The sequence below is a fragment of the Equus asinus genome, chromosome 30 (assembly GCF_041296235.1).
Source record: "Equus asinus isolate D_3611 breed Donkey chromosome 30, EquAss-T2T_v2, whole genome shotgun sequence".
NCBI lineage: Eukaryota > Metazoa > Chordata > Mammalia > Perissodactyla > Equidae > Equus > Equus asinus.
This window is the reverse complement of record NC_091819.1, coordinates 26,142,542-26,159,365: the sequence shown is the minus strand read 5'-3', so window position 1 is coordinate 26,159,365 and position 16,824 is coordinate 26,142,542. Positions and strand designations below refer to the sequence as shown.

At 41.7% G+C, this 16,824-nt stretch overlaps 1 protein-coding gene across 1 annotated transcript in view; it reads left to right on the top strand.

Annotated features, from left to right (window-relative positions):
- The first annotated feature begins 565 nt into the window (after nt 1-565).
- The window catches only part of GREM2 (gremlin 2, DAN family BMP antagonist), a 100,476-nt gene continuing 84,217 nt past the window's right edge, over nt 566-16,824 (top strand). The window contains exon 1 of the mRNA XM_014858929.3: nt 566-937. The gene's annotated coding sequence lies outside the window, so the exon portion shown is untranslated. The remainder of the gene's footprint in view (nt 938-16,824) is intronic.

Sequence of the window (16,824 nt, the reverse complement as noted above, 5' to 3'; positions counted from 1 at the left end):
GCGCAGGCGTCGTGAGAGCCTTCTGACAGAACTCACCGAGCCCACGCAGCGCGAGGAGTGGTCTGCGTCATAGTCCCAAATTCTCTGGATGCAGAAGAGTCTGATTTGCATTAGAAACCTCTGCATTCAATAAACAAAAATAGGGATAATAATGACCAAAGCGCTATTTGGAACAGAAAACAACTCAATGAGTGTTTTCCATTGAATTCATTCAAGATTTTATTACTTGAGCTCTCACTTAGTTTATTAGGCTCAGCTTGCTTTTAATTTCAGAGGCCTCAGTTATGCAAAACAAAAGGAGCCTGGGGGTGTGTGTGCGTGTGCGTGTGTGTGTGTGCATGCGGATGTATCACACACAGGCTTTGTACATTCTTCACATTGCAAACCCATCAACAAAAGGAGGAAGAAGATCTGAGGGGAATGAGTGGTTTTTGCGGATTTAGGGGATGGAGAATTTCTCTACATAAACAAGAAGGTTTGGATTGGAAGTCTGCTAAAAAAAATGTTACAGCTGACCACAAGGTTGTAAATCCACAGACTGGAAGGAGGAAAAGAGAAACATTGCAAGCGACTGAAGTGTGTGTGGCTGCAATGTTTGTGGCTTAGATGAGAAACAAGCGCTGAGTGAAAGCGAGAAGGGGGGTGGCTGGTGTGATTTGTTTGGTGTTCAGAGCCAATAGAAATCCCAGACTGTGATAATATCCCCATGCAGCGCCGAGAGGAGTCAGAGCTAAGCCTCGGGCTCCTTCCACATCTGCAGGGCTGCCAGCCCGGGCTGCACACTCGGCCCGCGCTGCTTATGGGCGTCTGCTGGCGGCCGGCTGCGGTCCAGCTGAGCGCGGCAGCGGGAGACCAAACTTAAACCCCGCAGTGGACTCTATAACGCAGAGAAAGAGAGAAGGGACCCGAGGAGGAGGCTTCCATCACGTCATTGCAGGTATGCAGCTTGTCACGAGTAATCGGACACAGACACGGTTTCTGATTTCTATCTTCACAAGGCACTTAAAAGTAATTGACATTGTTTGTTCCCTTGCCGGTCAGAATAGAAAGCACTGAACGAACCTCTCGCCTGATTCACCGGTGATAATTAAAGCTGTTAGCTGCGTCTCGGGGGCCACAAGGTTTATTCACCTATTCAGTTATCCGTGGGTGTAAAGCAAGGACCTTCAAACTTGACCGTGAGCTCTTTTTTAAAATAGCTTCAATACCTGCATGTTGTCATGCAGCCCATTTGTATGTCTTGGCGATCTTTATTATAATTATGATGTATAGCAAGTCAGTCACCATCTGATTGTTAGAAAGTGGGAACATTCCCATCTACCTATCAGGTTAATATCTTCCCCAGAGGAATAGGAACCACAGTGGACTTGGGCATGGTTTTGATTTTTAAAGCGTGTGGCCAAGGAGGACTAATCTCATGAGTGAAAAATCAATGTATCACTATTCTATAGTGCAAGGAGAAAAAAGAGAGAAGGGAGAGAGGTATTTTTAAATGTGGTTGTCAGTGACTCTTCTTGTGTACCTGATTCATTTTTACACCGTCTTATGTGTCGCAAATGCATTTGTATTCTGCACCCACAGGCAGGATGAGTTCCAGGACCTCATGTACTACGTTGAAAAGTCATGAGTTGGAACTGTGTCATAAATATAATACTTGTAAGGAAATGTCAATTTTTGGTTTAATTTTATTTGATCCTAACATTGGTAGACTTCTGGCCATTTTTTTCTTTTTCTTTCTTTATTCCTTTTATTTTGAGACATGAGTTTTGTAAAAAAAAAAAAAAAAAAAAAAAATCTGTCTCCTGAGATTTAACCATGTTTGATTTTGAATTTTGAAAATGGTTATATAACTTTTTTCCCCTGTTGATTACTTGTGATTAAATTAACATGACTTAATGATCTCGGTCTTTCCCTGGAAAAGTCAGAGGGGACTGAACGAAGGCTCAGTGAAAAGATGAGTCTTGCTTTGGGCGATCCTCAAGTATCAGTGTGCAACTGCTCCTAATCCCTATGAAAAGGGCTTGCCCTGCAGTGGAGAACATACACAGGTCGGAATTCTAGCTCAACAAGAGAAGGAGGCTGCAGCAGGTGCAGGAGCAATCGAATATGTTATCTCACGTCTAACTAGCACGCTTCTCAGTGGATTCTTAGTGGATCATATCCAAACCATCCATTGATAACTCACAATCAATTCCCCACTCAGTCATGCCTGGTGTTCAGGGCAATGCTGATCCCAACATGTGTGCCTGATCAAGGAAGATAAAGAATTTGTGAGAGAGGCATGTGGTTTACATATCACCATAGAGGATTTACATTGACTTTGTTTTTTATCAGATGAACATATTCTTTTGTCATTAAGAGAAATTTGGAGTCATGCAAACTGTCCATATTTTTGCCCATTGCCAGATTTGAATGATTTAAGAGGGTAATTTTGAAATTGTGTCAAAGAATAGACATGGCAGGTGAATATTATATTTAGGAGAGAATGTTTCTATTTCATAGATGAATATTTTTCTCTTTTTACATCACAGAGGAACCTGATTGTAAAGAATTTACCTATTCAAATAAATGCAAGTTAACTGATCTAACTAAATTCTCTTCTTAAAAGGGTAGTTTTGTATCACTATGAACATTTGTCAATCTTCTGTGAATATAATATCTGAAATAAATTTCCATCTCATCATTCAAACTCTAAAGCAATGTTGGACATGTTGGTAGTGACAGTAGATGTGAGACTGAATATATACATGCACTTTGTATGGACTGAGACACTGATGGCTTTTCAAAGATATATATAAACCATACTTTGATTACCCATTGTTTTGTGCTATCATCCTTCATTGAGAGAGAGAATCAAAAGTTCATTCACGTGCATCTTAGCCAGCCAGAGCTCTAGATACCCTTAAGGTATAAGTTTGGTAAAGTTTAAACAAGGTACATGCCTCTAAATCTCTTGAAAGTAAACACCTCTTCCTTAGCCCTCCTCTTCTTCTAAAGCAAAGGCGAGGAGTTAGACTGAGTTTGGGCGCCGAGTTCTTATTGATAGGGAGAGGACTGGCCGGCCTGGGTCAAGGACGAACACGGAGAGACAACAGACGCAGGCACACAGCTGATTAGACCAGTCACGTTTGTCCTCCAGACCTGCTACAGCAATCACGCCAGGTGGCAGGCATTTTCTTAGTATCAGGGTCCTTTAAGTATTTAGGAGAAAAGTAACAAATTATTTCAACCAGGGGAAATGTTCCAAGTATCGAGCTTGAAACAAGTCCCACAAAGGACCAATACATAAGACAAATTGTTTTGAAGGGGAAAGTATGCAATTCTAAGTGAGGGCTCTGGTGCCGTCTACCTCTCTGTTTGCTGTGCTGTTCTCTTCCTACCACAGAGTTCTCTTTTTCTATCGATTGCAACTACCACAGGTTTCTTTTTCTAATAACGTGTAGAATTAGTTTTGATCACACAGCAGGGTAAAATATGGTCCTCAAACCATTCATCTAAATGCAGACCACTTCAGAATATTTCCCATTGCCACCACCTCTGGTTGGGAGGAGGTCTTTGCTTGGCTAGCGCATCCATAGGAGCCAGCCCGCGGTGGAGCACTGATTTGCAGAGCAGAGTCCCAGAGCCATGTGGGAGAACAGGATGAACAGGGAGTGTCGAAGCAAACACGGAATGAAATGAGAGGATAGAAAGATGGGCATCCTTGAATATAAACCCAGGAGCCCAAGGAATAATAAGTTTATTTTCTCAAATTAGCCCCAAGTATACTCTTTTGGTGAGATTTCCTAAATATGTTAAACAAACTCTCATGTACCTCACACACAGGTATGGGATGAGAATAAATACATGTGATTGCTGCTAACACTCCTGTTCATATAGACCAGGAGAGGGCAGCATGCAAACTCTGAAAAGAGATGCCTTCTCTTGACCAGGGGGTGACTCCAATCCCCAAATGGCTAAAACATGTCCCCCTAACGTTGTGTACCCTCCTCCTTTAGGAAAGCAGCATCTAGAGTCTTAAAAAGGGATACACCATTCAGAAAAGTTTGCTGCTATCTTTGCCTCCTTCTGGCAAAACAAGGAAAGCAGTAGATTTAACAGAGAACGCAATTTCCCTTTCTTTTTAATTAGCTTCACTCTTTGAAGCTCTTGGGTCTTTATCTTTACTCTGTCGGCAGATGGGTGGGAGAAAGGGAAGCAGAATACAAAGGAAAGAGGAAAAGAAAGAATGGGGTTTCTTGAGCTGGTTCTGCAGGGGAACTGTGTCCGAGCTGCTTTGTCAGTAGACCCGGCCTTAAGCAAGTCTCAAATGTAAGTCCGGGCCCACAAGGATACATTTTGTACGCTGACGATCAATCGTACCTCCAGAAGCTGAGCAAATTTGGTTTCAAAATGGAAGAGCTGGAATAGCTTCTCTTAGTGGGATCCAGAGTCTAAGATACGTGTTAAAAAATAAAAATTATGTGTCTGCCTCTTAGAAGCTCAGAGAAGTCAAATGTAGTCCATGTGAAACCTAATCCCAACTTTTTAAAACTCACAGCTAAAAGCTGTTTCCTTGTGCTGTTCATGAATCAGTCATATTCTAAGGACAAACTATAAATGTGCATAGAAGAGAGAAATAATCACTCTTAAAGTGGGCCACCTGTGACTGGCAGTGATCATCTCTATGTGATTAATCCTAATTTAGCTAGGTTGGTGATTTTAGCTTTAGGAACACCCTTGTCTCTTTGCCATCTTGGATTCAGCCACCGTATAACTGGCTACTGTTTGGGTGCTCTGCTTTGGCAGCCTGGGGTTGGCAAGTTCAGATGCTAGGCACGGACCTAGCACCGCTTGTCAAGCCATGCTGTGGTAGGCATCCCACATATAAAATAGAGGAAGATGGGCATGCATGTTAGCGCAGGGCCAGTCTTCCTCAGCAAAAAGAGGAGGATTGGCAGTGGATGTGAGCTCAGGGCTAATCTTCCTCAAAAAAAAAAAAAAAAAAAATCAATGCAATAAAACAATGTCTGAGAGGCCCAGGCCAAAAGCCTTCTAGGTGAAAAAGCAGAGGTTACTCCTGAGAGAGGAGAAGGCAGAAGGGATGGGGGGCTGGGGCTGGGTGCACTGGGGTGAGGGAAGCCATGACATCTGTGTCAAGAAAGACTGATTCTGAGGTTTCTGGAGGGGTGATCCTGTGGGGCCTGGGGGACCGGCCCCCCAGGAGCTTGTGTGCATGAATGAGGACTTAGAAGCTCTGATCACTACTTCTCTCTGGTGCCACTGTACTCTGCTAGGAGGTGTGTGCCCTTGAATCAAAGCAAAGGGTTTTTTCAAGGACAAAGTAAAGATTCCTTGGTGTCTGGGAGGAAAGGGAGGTCACTGTGTGTCTCCCCCATTTTGAACCAGATTAGCCTCTGCTGTACTCCCACTTACTGTCTGGAACTACTACGTGGTGCCCCAATGCTGGGAAAGCTTAGATGAAAGGAGAAGATTCATCCAGAGTCACCATGGAACCAAACACGATGCTGTAATAGTCAGGTATTAGGGAGGAAGACAGGGAGAAATAAATCTGGGGTGGGAGGGGTCGGGGAGTATGGCAGGATTTATCGCCCCAAGTCTAAGACCAAGAATCTCCACTGTTGTTTCTCAGTTTTTAATGTAGCTCTTCCCAGCTCCTTTAAGTCAAGAAACTCTGGGTTCCATCTCCCTTTTCTAGATTATTTTCCTGTAAAGCAATCTCCGGCTGGAGGGGAAGTCTCTTTGAAGACACCTACCTGATTGAGAGGGAAAGCAGGGCACGTAAGATCGTAAGCTTCTCGGGGATACAATATCCTTCCTAACAAGACAGACTTGAGGGTCTGTTCCCTAAGAAAACATTTCTGAATTATGAATGCAAGGGGATTAGAAACAAAGGAAATACATGACTTATGGAAAAATCCTCTTGAAGGAAAGTTTTTGAAGGACGTGACGCCAAGAACACAAAGATTCCCAAGCATGACTTTCATGGTACGGATTAGTAGCCGTTCCAAGCTGAAATTCTCCTCTCCTATAATTTATTTAAACAATGAGAGAAGGGAAAAAAAGAGAACACGTCAAGCAGGGGACACTCGACCAGCTCATGTGAAATGCTCAGTTGACTTTGTCCAGTACAAACAGCATCTGCGTTAAAAATATTATTCAACCTGGCACTGCAGCTGCGCTTCCAACGCCTGGAAGGAAGCTAATCTTATCTGCGGAAAACTAGCCGCCTCGCTCTGCTTTTATGCAATTATAACACGAACCCTGGATAATGCATTATATTTTCTAATTATAGTAGCAGCATTTGGGGAAAGTTGATAGATGTGTGATGTTGTACTTTTATACTTAATAAAAATTTGGCAGCTCTATAATGAGGTTTCCCTGCCAATTGCTTTTGCTGGGAATATAAATTTCATCAAATTTTCAAGTGACCTTTAATTTTCCCTTATTAACCATTTTACCAATTAAGATTCATGTAACATTTGTTGAATGATTAACATATGCCACATTAGACTAGACATATTTGTGCAGATTATCTAGTTTGATCTTCACAACACCCCTGAGGGTTTATTTTCTGCAAATTTTATTGATTAAGACGATTGGTTGTAACCAAAACATTTGATAGCTGAGAGCATAACCATTCACATAAGCATGCATTCAACAGATATCTACTGAGCTGCTTCTTTGTGTAATAATAGCAACAGCAGTGGCAAAAACAATAACAATAGTAAAATATTATGGGTATTATCACCAGGGTGACCCCTTATATTATATTTTCACACACACTGTTGCATTTACTTCCTGTGTAAGCCTGTTATTCACAAGTACAAAAACAAAAACAGCAAACATCTTTCCATAGCACTAGCTAAATAACTGAAATTACATAAATGAAAATAATCTTGATTGATTTAGGTTCATTTCTATAGGAGGGTCTCATTTGATCAAGCATAAGCGGATGAAAATATTCACCCTCAAGCCTACAGCTTGAGAGAAAAATAGATGTGTGTTGGTTTAACCCCTCGGCTAAGACTGTGCTCATGTCTTGGGCCACATCCCTTAGCCCACAAAGACCACCCCTCATTGTTCCTTATGAAATATTTGGAGCAATTCAGAAATGTGGAGCGTCAGGCATACATTTCCAAGACTTCAACCTGACCAACAATATGGAACAAATACTTAAGATATCTCATTTCTGTGAACTCAGAGAATATAAACTTTGGAGGAAGCAGACAAGAAACTTCGCTTTGTTTCGGACGGAAACGATGTTAAGACTCCTTTGACCTAGAAGAGCGTTATCTGGTTGCTATTAAGATTTATTGACCAGAGAAACTTAGGAGCCTTGGGTTGGCCCCTGTTCCTGTCTTCCTCACTTGAGGTGTGACCTTTGGGAAAGCCTACAGTCTCTCCAGTTCACTCTCCACAAGGAAGATCTCCTTCCAGCCCTCAACATCAGGTCTACACGTTTCCTTCTGTGATAATAGCTGACATTTCTTGAAGGAAGATTATTTGCTAAAGACTTTATTGATATCATCTAATCATTACAAAAATCCTAACTAATATTATTATTTTCATACCCATTGTACAGACAAGATAACTAAAGCATAGAGAAATTAAGAGCTTTCAAAAAGTCACACAGCTAAGCAAGTTGCAGAACTGAGTTTCAAACCAACCTCCCCTCCCCGCAACATTTCCCAGAGTATGCTGTGCCTTCATTCACTTATTCATAAATCTACATTGAGAAGATACTATGTGCAAGGCGCTGTGCAAGGTTATAGGGTATAATAGTGAAGAGCTCAAAAGTAGTGGGAAAGACCAAGAGTAACCCACTAATTTAATGGTGTTTCCTGAGTATTATAACACAGGATGCTCTGAAAATCCATGGTATTATTTTTGCCTTATTAACAAAGCCATTTGACAATACACGCCTATTCATTATAATAGCTCAAATCTTTACATCATTTCAGGTATATCACCTCCCCCTCCCCCGCCACTCCCCCCGCCTTCCGCCAGGTAGCATGACTTTCGTCTTCCTTGTGTAAGTTCCCTTGAGGACAGAGGCCATTTCTAACTTTTTTTTTTAATCTCCCAGCACAGAATTGGTGCTTAATGAATTGTATTTCCATTGAGATACAGGTACATCTCATTTACAGCTGGGAACAGACACTCCTGCTTATCCGCTGACGGGCCCAGTCTTCCAAAGGCTTTACACAAACACATCTCGCGTAGGCTACACAAGGGACAAACACAGTCATTTGTCCTGGAAAAAATTTCTCTTTTTGCCTTGTGTTTTTCACCCCTTTTGTTACACACACCTGTTTAAAATGATCATTTCAGTAAGAAAATCAAACTGTCATTAAAAATCAATTAATTCTCAGGCTAGCCCCGATGGCCTAGTGGTCAATGTTCGGCATGCTCCACTTTGGCAGCCGGGGTTCAGTTCCTGGGCACGGAGTCATACCACTCATCTGTCAGTGGCCATGCTGTGATGGTGGCCCACATAAAAAAAGAGGAAGATTGGCAGCAGATATTAGCTCAGGGCAAATCTTCCTCAGGAAAAAAAAATTAATTCTCCTGTAGAAAAAGACCTTACTGCTTTGACTTTAAAATACTAAATCAACCGTTTTGACAGCTTTTTATTCTCCCAACTGAAAGAAAACTTCATTATTAGAGGATGCCAAGGTGTTCCTGCAAATTTATCCATCATGCCTCTGGGGTTACATGGGCTGGTCGTACCATACTGGCATGCTCACTGACCTTCTGGGCTCAGTGCTTTAATTTAGGAATTAACAAACTCTCGCTCATGCAAAGAAAAGTCATAAAGTTACTGAAGATTCTAGAAACAATGTCATTTTTGGATTGGAAGACTTAATTTAGAAAAAAACAGATGAGGTCAAGAGGACTAATTTGCTCTATGTGGTTGCACAGGGCAGATTTTTAAAAATCTCTTTAATAGGAGTTCTTTGCCTTGGAGGAATCCATAAGGATTCAGGCGAATCAGTGGATTTGAATGGGAAAAAATTGCATCTTTATTTTGACTACCCTGTAACTGAAATTTCACATTCCCTTTAGTTATGAATGTGAGCAAGAAACCACAGTAGTACAGCAGAACCGTGGCTTTGTCACCAGTAGAAATCAGAGCTATGTTCATATCACATTACAGTTGATACAGATGTCTCAAAATATCGCTCACATATATCAGTACTTCAAAATTATGGTAGTTATTATACCTGCTTCTAGATCTTATTATTAGTACACTTATAAAAAAGACCATATAAATCTATATCACACTTTAGTTTTTAAAATATATTGGTAAATATATGTACATGATATATATACATGTATATGTGTCTACATACATACATATATGTAGTTTCTTATGTAATATTATATATTTCTGAACCTAGAAACGTTATTCTGAGAGGGAGCTCTTAGGCTTCATCAGACTCAAAAGGGGTCCATGGGGAAAAAAAGTAAAGTCTATAGCGTAGTAAATTTGGTTTATTAGATAACGAATTTTCTAACACCTGAAGTTGCTCCAAATGAAATGGGCCAGCATGTGAACCAAGGAAGCTTGTGTTGGCAGGGGTTGGGGTGCGTGCTGGGTGGAATTCAGTCGAGGGGAGTCGTGCATCAAATGTAGAGTTGGGCCTTGATGCTGCCACCTAGCACTCACGCTCTACATGGTCAAGACAAGGCGACAAGGAAAAGTCTATCTCTTTCGTCTACTTGAATTTGCACCACTTTGAGCCAGTTAACCAGCTTCTGTAAGGAGGGAAGAGGCCCCGAGGGCATACCTCATGCCGCGAATCTTTGTGTTTGTAACCGGGTTGGTTTCAGCATCAGTAGTTACTTGGATGTGTGAGTTGGATGGCTGAGGGCCACAGTGGATGATCGGGGCTGGCTGGTGCCTGGAAGAGTCAGAGCCTATTGGTGTGGGCTCCTCTCCATAGCTCCATCCTGCGCTGGAATGCAGGATCTTTTCTCCTCTGCTGTACTCTGAGATATTTAAGGGGCCATGATTATTTTCGTCTTTGTGTCTCTGGTACAAGATGCTTAATGTTTGGCAAATGAATGAATGAATAAATGCCCCTATAGAGGTCACTATTGTTGCAAAATCAGTGGCCCCTTTTTTTAAAGAATAAATTAAGGAAGACAAATCTGAAAAAGAATACTTCTGATTTTACCCAATGTAAGTATCATCACAAGATGGGCTCAGGGAAAATGTTACTCCTATGTCATACTGTTAAGTTCTGGGCCACTGAGGACCCAAATAAAAACCACAGAAAAGTCTCCCGTTAATGGTAAAATGAGCAACATCTCCCTATTCAACTCACTGGAAGTGTTGACAGCAAATAGCTTTCAGGATTGCTGGGGCCTTGGCAGGTTCTGGTAATTTCTAGGGAGGTAAAGTATTTTATTTGGGACTTACTTAAGTTGAGGACAAGAGTAGTTCTCTTTATTGGAGGATGCCAAGGTGTCCCTGCCAGTGTGGCCTGCCTCCTTTGTGGTCACGGGCATTGTTTGGAGGCGTTGCTCGGGCTGGAGAGGACAACTGGGAGAGAAGGATTTCTTGAGCACATACTATGCATTCTAGTATTGTTCTAGGTATTTGAACATACAGCATCTCACTGAGTTTTTATAACAGCTTCTTGGGGTAAGTGCTATTGTCCACATTTTACCAAGAAAGTACTGAGTCTCATTGACCTTCAGGGAATTTCCTAACTTCACACAGCCATGAAGTGACTAAGTACGCAGCAACCCAAGAGCTTAAGAACTCCAAATAAGATTCACTGCCTTTTCACCACAACAAAGCTCTAAAACACCGCTGTCTCCTTCAGTAATTTGGCTCTGTCGCCTTGCGTTGATTCAGGTTCATGCTAGAGACTCGGAGAGAAGAGTGCAGGTAGGCTGTGTGGGCAGACAATCAAACACAGAGAGCGTGTGCGCCACTGCTCTTGGGGCACGACCTTTGGAGTCAGATAAACCTGCCTCCTTCTTATCTGTGTGGGACTCACTTGGTATCAATAATCCTCATCTAAAATGGTATAGGATTGTTTTAAGAATTACATAGGATAATGTTTTCAGCCCAGGCACAAAAATGCAACTATTATTATTTTTTGGTTTTTGCAGGTTTTTGACGTTAGTGGATTGGGGCTGAGAAGCAAAGGTCTTGAGAATGAGTAACTGGGAATGTTTGCTAAAAGACCAGCTCATTGCTGTGAATACTTTGGAACTGGGAGTTCACATCCAATTTTGTGAACTGAGATTAAAAAAAATAACAGTCTTTGGGTCTTAAGTTTATCTTTTAAATGGAAATAATAATTATTTGGAAGAAGAGTGAATTAAACACTCTTCACAGAACCACTGATTTATTTGACAAATATTTATGGAACCAGAGCTAGACAAGGCAGAATGTCAAATGATGGGCCATATTTTCAAGGAGCTTATGGCTAATGGGGAAGACAAGACACGCATGTCAATTATAAGAGCACAAGGTGAAAACTGGATAGAATTGGTAAAGATGTGGACGAACAAGGTGTCGTGGGTCTTAGAGACTGAGGTGTTGCTTCCAACGAAGAATTCTTGATGCTCCAGTAAGGCCTGGGCAGATCACACAGTGCCACTGTCATAATTTCCTTTCTGTTTTCTCCACCCTATGACGCCTGTTACATGTTTAATGCCTTCTAACTCATAGAGTTTTAGAGATATAAAGAAACAACTTATTTAATCTCCTCATTTTGCAGATAAGGAACTGATGGCCCAGAAAGCTGTGTGCTGCAAGCTAGTTTGTTGTAGAAGTAGAACTGGAACCCAGGCTCCCCATCCCCCGTCTACTGCCCTCTCTCCTACACCATGCGCCCCAGTGAACCCTCACTATTAGGCTGAGCCTAAATCAACAGTACCTGACGTGTCGTAAGACAGATTTCACAAAGGTCCAAGGTGCAGCCTGCAGGATATGTGCCAAAGTGGAGGAGGAATCATTTTGCTTTGGGGACAGTAGAAGGACTTTGAGTAACTGCGGTAGAGTTTGCTGTTGTTGATGTTGTTGTTTAATTTGGGTGATTTTCTTCTCCTGCTCTCTGCAATGCTAAATAATCCCAGAGCTTAAATTCTCCAAGGCCCATTGAAATAGTCCCAAATGTCTCTAGAAGCCCAGAAATGCCTTCAGCTCAAGTGATGAACAAATGGAAAATGGAATCAAGTAGGAGGAGGAGTAGAGGAGCCTTCGATTCTCCTTCCCAGGTTCCCAGGTGCTGCGGTGCATCTGGGCCTACTGAAGTGTTAGCCATGACTCTCCTTCCCTCTGCTTGGACCAAGGATGGGATATATGCAGTCAAGTTTTCCCCATCCCCAACACTAGTGTCTTCTCTAGTCCAAATGCCCCATTTGGACTGGTTTATTTGGTCATACTTGGAATGACTTTAACCAATAAATGCATCCTCTGGACAGGATTCAGGAAAGAAAGAAATTTGGGTCAGAGTCTGTCCAGAACTTTCCCCCTTCTGTTTCTCACTCTCTGGAGGAAAACATCCTTCTCTTCCTTAGCCTGGTCACATTGGCACAGCGCTCCTTCTGCCTACTCTCTCCTTTTATTTTGGAACCAGACATCCACCTGGGACAGACTCCCCAGTAAATAATAGGCACCTCCCTCATTATTCTCTATTCAATGAATGAATAAATGAACGAATGAGGTGCAGCAGTCCTTACCCATGGTGGCCCCAGATGACTACATGGGTCAGCAACAGACGGACTGTTCACTGTGGGGGCAGTACTATCCCTTGCAGAGTCAAGCAGACTTTTGACTCCAGGAGAGAAAGCAGCAGGGAGCAGGGCAGAGAGCAAGCAGAATATGGCCAAAGCAGAAAAGCCATATTCCATGGCTACGTCATTTGTTTGCCATCCTACGCCAGTTGAATTTACATGCCATTGACCTCGTGTAATTGGGCTGTGGAAGATAAAACAACTAACTTCTAATAAAAAGTCCTTTTTACCCAAATTTGGAGCAAAAATTGTGAACTCTTTTCCTAGGGTTGAATAAGAGAGCATTGCTGATGACTGATGTTTGAATAGGCACCATATGGATTTGTGCAAAGGGAAGAAAATAATCCTCAGTTGTAAAAATATCTTTGGTCTTCACAAGGGTGATATGCACCCACATGTTTCTGTCAGGTGGTTTTGCTATAAACGATTATTCTTGGACTAATAGAAAAATTTCCTTTTATAGTGATTGTACATTTTCCCAGATTATCAGTGTAGCATGCAAAATCCTACAACTTCAGAAACTCAAAAGATCAAAGGTAGAGAGGCCAGTGGAAGCTTTGGACTCACTGCACACCAGAACAATAGTTTGGCTACCAAAAAGCCCCTTTAATGACGACAAGAAAGTGTGCTTTCATAATTACCAAACTGCACTGTGAAAATTGATATGCATTCCTAATTCTCAGATTAGATATTCCTGTTGTTTCCTGATGGCAGTAAAATTCAGATTGTCTCCATATGATTAAAACATTGGCCAATTGAGGTTTCGAGCTATTTAGTCAATACTAACTGCTGTGGTGTTGAACTGATTTTCTGTTTCAAATGACAGCCAGAACTATTAAATAAACCCAAAACTATTTATTAGGGCGGCTTCTGAATATATAGACTGAGATTCATGACACAGACTCAATAATCTCACTAAAGGAGGGCAAAAGGTTTTTTTCCCATCTGTGGAACCCTTTCAGTAGCTGGCATAAAGTAAGTGCATTGAAAATGCTTGGGGTGCATGAAAAAATGAACAACTTAGATCACGTGGATTTGAAAGTAAGCATCTGTAATCCTGTACATATAACAAAGTCACAGAGAATGCCAACAAATTGGCCATCACCTTAGAACTTTAGCCCAATTTTGTCAGAGTTCTGATTTATATATATTTAACAGGCATCTATTGAGTGTTACAATATGCCAGGCACTGAGAATATAAAAAAGACTGAGATATAGTTCTGCCCTCCAGCAGCTTCCAGTCCACTGGGAGTGAACAAACACCAGCAATGTTCAATAGCAAGGGCTACCTCCCAGCAAAGTGCAGTGGGAACAGGGCAAAAGGGAAAACGTGCGTCTCTAGTTTTGCTTGGTAGGGATTGTACTGGAAGGGATAATGGCTTGTTGTGCTCGGCAGTTGACAACTCTCACACATCATTTCTTTAGCAGCTCCGTCTTTTTGCTGTCCTTGTGACAGGACAATCGATCATCTGTGCAACTTTCACCTAGCTCCTTGAAGGATGAGTAAACGCATATAGTTTGTGGCATCTAAAATATCCTGCTTGTTTGCCTGCCTCTGGCCGAGGAGTTGCCTCTTGCACTCTGCCCTCTGAACACTCTGGCTTCTTGGTTTTGCTGCACACCAGAGACAGTGGTCTCATTTCTGGCTTTTTCTAGAAGGATTGGAACCACGATCATAAAAAGGGATTTTTGGAATCCAAGCAAGTCACATTCAGGTGTAGTTCTTTGGAAAAACATGATCTGAGGTAGGCAGTGTGCCTCAGTAGAGTAGTAATACTGTGTTTCTGGTTGCATATCTGGCTTTGGCTGAATTTTAGTTCGTGAGGAAGAACCGCAGAGCAGGCTGGTCGTTTCCAGCCTTTATTTACTTGTGCACCGGCCAGAACGCAGGATGGAGAAAGGAAATATCAAAAGGTCAGATCCTTTTCTATTTTTCTTTTTTCCCCCTCTCCCCTAAGTATGCACAAAGAGATAACCAAATGTTTGTTTTTCTATCAGAGGCTAAGTTTGGGTCCATCTACGTGACTGGAGGCAGCTGAATTGGAATCCTGTTTCATAACCCAAGTTTACCTGGAGGGTGCTGCACTGCTCTCCACAGCCCGAGAGGGCATTAAAACTAGATTCCATCACCCTCTTATATTGGGTGGGTTCACACGAATGACCACAGTCAGTAATAATTGGGGACAGAAAAAGTTAAGTAATTTCTCTAGGGTTTTGCAGTTCCTTAGCTTCTTCCTGGAAAAATATAAGGATCTCTCAAATATTGGCTAAGTTTTCCCAATATAAGAAATATTATAGGAAATGATTGACTAGATTCAGAATTCTACCTTATGTTTAAATCAGGAAGATATCCACCTCCCAAATGAATTCAGGGATGCTAATGACGCAATAAAAATGACAACAAAAATAATTCTATCATTCATTGAGCCCATACAATAGCAGGACAACCTAATTATAGCTGTTATTATAGTAGCCACAGCTTTTATTTAGGACTTCTTGTAATCCAAAGACTGGAGTAAGCCTTTTACATGCATTTAAGCCTTAACAGCAATCCTGAGAAGAGCATTGTTATCCTGTTTTCCAGAAGCCTGAGAGTCAGGTTATTTCCCCTTAAGCAAAAATTAGGCCCTCTGTCTGTCTACCGCCAAAGCTCTAACACAAAACCTTCATGCTAGATTATGATCTGGCCACATTATCGGGTGTTTACAAACAATCATATTTCATTTTCAAAGCAACCCTTAGAGTCAAGTCTTATTATTCTCCCTTTGATACAAATGAAGACCCAAGGCCACACTGCCAACAAAATGGAGCCAGAATTCAGACCCAACTCAGCCCGACTCCAAAACCCATGCTTTCCATGCACTCAATATGCTGCCTCCAGACATGTTCCAGAACACTATCCTCATCCCCAGATTGCCCTCCCAATGGGTTTTTTGGTGCCTGAAATTCCCTTAATAGGGAATAACACCTTCCATTCCATAGTTTGGAGTATGACTTGGAAAAAAAGTACTGCTGGGATATTTGAAGATTGACCGAAAGAGCCCTGGGTTGCCAAGGCTGGTTTACAGGTGCACAGGGGGAGGGGCCATAAGGAAACAGGGTATACGGGGAGGGAATGGGGTACAACACTGAGAGAGCAAAAGAAATTAAGAAAAGGAGGCTGAGAGTTAGTGAAGAAAACATCTACTTCACCTCTTTTGCTAAGGGCCAGGTCAGTGTACCACATTGCCTAGTATTTAAAAAAAGAAGAAGAAGACTCTGAACTAAGTTCTTTCTTTAAATTTCACTGTAGGAGTCTCTGAAAATATTATTTATAAGTACATGTGAGGCCACAGAGAATATGTAAGCTTATAGAGTTTTTCTTCAGTCTTGCCCTCATATCTTATTTTGGACTTAGCATTAAATTCTTTAATGTTCTATCCATGTAGTTATCCCGTCTCTCCTTCTAAATGGCAGCAAGAGTTTCTCAGTTGAATTTTCCTACTCTCTTAGATTCAGATCCAATATTCTTCCCTATTTTATTTCCAGAAAAGGAGAGAATAAAGAATGACCCAATTTCCATCCACTTATTCTTTTATATCAGCTGTTTATTGAGCTTTCCTCTGTGTGAAGGATTCCAACTCCTTGCAGCCGCTGATTGCTCCCCATAATGCCAAATGTGGTGTGTGAGGAACTGAATGTCTGGGAACACAGCTGATGTGGCTCCTCTCTAAACTGGGGTGACCGTGAAATGTATTGTCCAAACCAAAACGCTTCTCAGAGTGAAAGAGGATGCAATCCATAATTACACCGGGACAACAGGCAAAAGCTGGGCCATTGCAGGGCAAACAAAGGCGTGGAAAAAAGAGTGAAGTCTGGTCACTAAGGTAGTATAAGCTCTTAAAGATATCATAGTCCTTGCAAATCACATCTGTCATCTAACTGACATTGAGAACAATCACATATATTCATTTACAAACAGTGAGGACCTACTGTGTGCCAGGACGAGGCTAGGCACTATTAGGGATTCATCAGTGATGCTCACAGTTTGGTTAAAAAAAGACACATACATAACTTACATCA